The following is a 5,355-nucleotide window of genomic DNA, read 5'->3' as shown; positions in this document are numbered from 1 at the left end:
CTGTCCCTATCCACTCCACTCACAATTGGCAGCAGTATTTTTTCTCTGACACCGGTTCCTTGAAAATGGTCACAAATTCTCACAAAGGGCAGAATATATGATTCTATTTATGTAAAAGAAAACAAAACCCCAAAACTATATACTATTTATGTATATATGTGAATATTTATAAATGCACAGAATAAAGCCTGGAAGGATATATGCTAAACCAGTTCACCTCAGCTTCTAAGCAGGGGCTCGGATGGGGCAGGGTGTGACAAAGGCAACTTTTCACCTTTTTTTTTTTTTAAAAAAAGATTTATTTGAGAAAGAGAAAGAGCATGAGCAGGAAGGGCAGAGGGAGAGGGAGAGAGAATCTCCAGCAGACTCCACGCTGAGAGCAGAGTCCGAGGTGGGGGTTGACCTCACAACCCTGAGATCACAACCTGAGCTGAAACCAACAGTCTGACGCTTAACTAACTGTGCCACCCAGGTGCCCCAATTTTTCACTTTTTACTATGATCTTACTATGACATTGTTATTATTTATGTACTTTTCAAAATATCGTTCTATTTAAATCTTTTTTTTTTTTAAGATTTTATTTATTTATTTGACAGAGAGAGAGAGACAGCGAGAGAGAGAACACAAGCAGAGGGAGTGGGAGAGGGAGAAGCAGGCTTCCTGTGGAGCAGGGAGCCCGATGCGGGGCTCCATCCCAGGACCCTGGGATCATGACCTGAGCCGAAGGCAGATGCTCAACGATTGAACCACCCAGGCACCCCCAAAATATTGTTCTATTAATCAGTCAAGTTAGTTAACTGAAGTTGGGAATTGTCTATTTAGGTGCATCCAGCTACTTCCTGAACTCTGATATTAGAACTACTCTCCTTAAAGTGGTTCAATGTTTCCCTTGATTCCATTTACTAAATTTGTTCTTAAAGTAATGACACGGCTGGCTGGCTCAATCGGTGGAGCATGCAACTCTTGATCTCAGGGTTGTGAGTTTGGGCCCCCTGTTGGGTGTAGAGATTACTTAAAAATAAAATCTTTAAAAAAAAAAGTAATGGTAGAATTCTGGCACTATTACAAGGTTCACCGTTACTAATTATAGCTAGGAGACCCAAAAATACCTAGATCCTGATCTTAAGTAAATACCCCTCCTTGAAGGGGTAGAGATGTGCATAGAGTATACACTATTTGTGGATAATGTAAGGCTGTTGGACTTGGCCATATGAAGCAATCCTTTCTCAAAATTTAATTAGGCCTAAAAAGTTTGACAGATTTAGGTTTTCACATCTGCTTGATGTCATCCCTCCAACAACCAAATCCAAAGTTCCGATGGTATCCCAAGAGAAAAAGGTTATTTGAATCTGTACTCATTAGCCTGTAACAGGGGAAATGAAAACAGAGAAATCACAAGGGGCATTTTCCCCATGCTGGGGTCAAGCTGACCTCATGCTGGTCCTTATCTGGTTAGGACAGTGGCCGTGACCCACTGTCCTTAGATCTATACAAGCTTTGGCACTTCCTGTTCCCAGGCAGAGGAGGGTAAACAGGAAATGGAAAATGCCTGGCACTAGAAAGGCATCTTTTAGAATAAAGACAAGGCCTTGGTCCAAGCTACAGCACATGAATTTGTAAAATCTAATCATGTCTCTTCAGAAGTCTCCTCCCTTTTCAGGCCAGTCCCTTATGTAGTCTCTTAACTACAATTGCATTGGCTTAACTCCAATCCAATCAGCACAGCTGTCAGTCAACAGATCATAGGTCCTCAATATAAGGCTTGACGGTTACAATCAGAGTAGGGTTTTATTTGTAATAAAATAGTATAAAAGCAAGGGCTGTAAGTCACCTATAACACTGAAAATTTGGACATAACTCCTGAGCCCAACAACAGAGAAATATCGAAGCAAACTTACCTCTTTGCCCTCAAAGGCAAATGCTCTGAAATAACTCAAGAAATAGAAAGAATGAAGAACTGTAGCATTGGAAACAGAACGATATAATAAAGGGACTAAAAATATGAAGAAATTCCTGAAAGAAGTGAAGCAGATGGAATCAGATCAACAGAAAAGTTGATCATGCCAAAGAGCCTGGTGATTTAACACAATAAGAGGCTCCGTGAGAAGTGGGTGGGTTTTCCAACCAAAGCCCCAGAAATTGCCCAAAGGCAGGATGGCAGGGAGTGGGACCATGGGCAGGCTGTGGGCCAGGCAGTGGAGGGTACAGAGCAATCCCATTAACTTCTCAGAGCTCTACAAGTTCTAGTCAAAGAAATAAGGGTGAAAAGAGTATAAATATAAGACTCCAAATCACCATTATTTCCAGATAGCATTTTCTCCTTCGAAAATCCGAGAGAATCAACTAAGAAGCTATTAAAAAACAAAGTACAGGGAACGCGTATGTGGCTCAGTCGTTAAGCGTCTGCCTTGGGCTCAGGTCATGATCCCAGGGTCCTGGGATTGAGCCCCGCATCGGGCTCCCTGCTCAGTGGGGAGTCTGCTTCTCCCTCTCCCACTCCCCCTGCTTGTGTTCTCTGACAAATCTTTTTTTTTTTTTAAGATTTTATTTATTTGAGAGAGAGAGAGAGAGAGAGTGAGAGAGAGTGTGTACGAGAGGGGGGAGGGTCAGAGGAAGAAGCAGACTCTCCACTGAGCAGGGAGCCCGATGCGGGACTCGATCCTGGGACTCCAGGATCACGACCTGAGCCGAAGGCAGTCGCTTAACCGACTGAGCCACCCAGGTGCCCCTCTTTTTTTTTTTTTTTTTTAAAGATTTTATTTATTTGAGAGAGAGAGAGAACGCACATGAGCAGGGGGGAGGGGCAGAGGTAGAGGGAGAAGCAGGTTCTCCACTGAGCAGGGAGCCCAATGCGGGGCTCAATCCCAGGATCCTGGGATCATGACCTGAGTCGAAGGCAGATGCTTAACCGACTGAGCCACCCAGGCGTCTCTGACAAATAAATCTCAAAAAAAAAATCTCAGCAAGTGAAAAAATGTCATATTTCTGAGTAGGAAAACAATACCGTAAAGAAAGCAATTCTTCCCAACCTAATCTGTACATCTAAATTAAAATCCCAAAGGGTTTCTTTTGTGAATTTGAAACACAGATACTAAGAACTATCTGAAAAAATATAATCAGTAATTTTTCTTAAGAATGAAAATGTCCTATCAGGTATCAAAATTTACTGCAATGTTATAATGATGAAAACTGGTATCAAAAACAGGATACCATTTTTTACAATGAGCAGGTTAGCAAAATAAAGTTTGATGGTGCCCAGTGGTGACAAGGTACATGGTGGCACTTCATATACTCTAAGCATGGGTATAAACTGGTAAAAACTTTTTGGAGGTTGCCATCATCTATGAAAAAAAATTTAATTGAGGGGTGCCTGGGTGGCTCAGTCGTTAAGCGTCTGCCTTTGGCTCAGGTCATGATCCCAGGGTCCTGGGATCGAGCCCCGCATAGGGCTCCCTGCTCCTCGGGAAGCCTGCTTCTCCCTCTCCCACTCCCCCTGCTTGTGTTCCCTCTCTCGCATTGTCTCTGTCAAATAAATAAAATCTTAAAAAAGAAGATTGGGGTAGATCTGCAGATGTTGCTTTTGAAAAATACCTAGAATCTATTAGATGAAAAAGCAGGAGGTGGGACACTAGGTACAATGTAATTCCATTTATATACAGATTTGTATTTGTATATATATAAATATATCTAGAGAGAAAGCTTATGCTGGTATATGCATAGGAATATTTTTAAAGAATATCTAAAAATTTATTAACAGTGATTGCATTTGGAAAGATTTTGGAGGTGGAGAGGAGAGGGAGACTGACATTTCCTTTTTTAGATACCTTTGTGCTGTTTTGAATTTATCATTTGTGTAATGCTAGAAAGTGTCCCTTCAGTTGTGGTACTGGTACAGGAACAAACAGGCCAGTGAAACAAAATGAAATTTCCAGAATTTGTATGTATGTGTATGAATTTCATAAGGAGTAACAGCAGAATTTCAAATTATTAATGAGCATTTCAATAAATGACATAGGGACAACTATTATTCATTGGAAATAATATAATTAGACTCAGGGTCAATAAGAAAACAGAAGCCACTCTAGATATTTCAAGCAGAAAGGGATTTAATAAAGAGAGTTATGTTTCAAATCTGTCAGGAGGGCTGGAAAATAAAAACAGGAGAGCTGGTATCACCCAGAGTCAGGAGGTGCGGGAAGCTGCCACCACTGCCGGAGGCCATGGCAAAAAGAAACACTTCTTTGCACCTTCCAGTCTCAAGCAAGTGCCTCTCACTGGCAAAACCTAAACTAGAAACCCACCGCAAGGGAGTCTGGGAAATGTTTAAAGACTTTCAGCCCCTGTGACACAGGAGAGTGTGGATAAGCAAAGGAGGTGGTTATTTCAGTAAGTGGTGTGGTAAAAGTTATGCTTCTGGGAGAAAACAAACAAACAAAACTGAAACTCAGTCCCTAATTCATACCTTATACACATATAAATTTCAGAAAAATAAAATAAAATTTAAAAGAAATGATAGCATCTGAATGAAAGACAAGGATTACTTTCTACATTATATACTGATACACCATTTAATTTTTATGCAGTAACTTTTATGATCCATGAAAACAAAGACTGCTCCATTGCAGGGTTAGGAGTAGGGAGATGGGTCAAGTTTTAACATGGGGCATAAAGATAAAGTAAGATACTAAGAACAAAGCCAGCCTGTAACGAGGCCCTAATCTCTGTGCCCCCAACTCCCAGGCCAGGTTCCATCTCCGCCTGTGCAACAGTGCTCTCTCCCAGTGACAGTATTTACCAAGGAACAAAAGTCTCCCTGAGCAAGTCACTAAACTGGAAGCTGGGTAAGCATTAACACAGTCTATTAAATACAACAGAAATGAAACTACAGATCAAAGTCTTCGTTTTCTCTTCGCCTCCCTAGTTCCTGTTTTGGTGACTTTTGTTTTTCTCCTTTTTACATTTGTTATAGGCGGTGCTTTTTTATGGCCTGATTTGAAATAATAGGCAACATCTTAGGATCTTGAAAATGCCAGACTAGGAAATGTTTCTGACCACTGTCCCTCAAGAGGTACTTTGTAGAAGACTACATTGGGAGACATTAATAGAAATGCCAAGAAAAAGCATTTTTAGGCAAGTAAGGTTGGAAATTGCTGTACCTCCTCTTGGGGAAAAAGGTATCACAAAGTATATTATGTTTCTGTGTTAAAGGCACTTCTAAAAAGAAAACAGTTTAATTTTATTTAATATCAGATGTTTACCAAGTTTATTTTCTGCACAACACACAGACACTTTCAGTACAATGTATGGTTAAAAAACAATATTCCACAATTAATTTGTTAGATTCTACTCTAGATC

This window comes from Phoca vitulina, unplaced genomic scaffold (assembly GCF_004348235.1).
Source record: "Phoca vitulina isolate PV1807 unplaced genomic scaffold, GSC_HSeal_1.0 scaffold128, whole genome shotgun sequence".
Lineage (NCBI taxonomy): Eukaryota > Metazoa > Chordata > Mammalia > Carnivora > Phocidae > Phoca > Phoca vitulina.
This window is presented reverse-complemented; position numbering follows the sequence as displayed.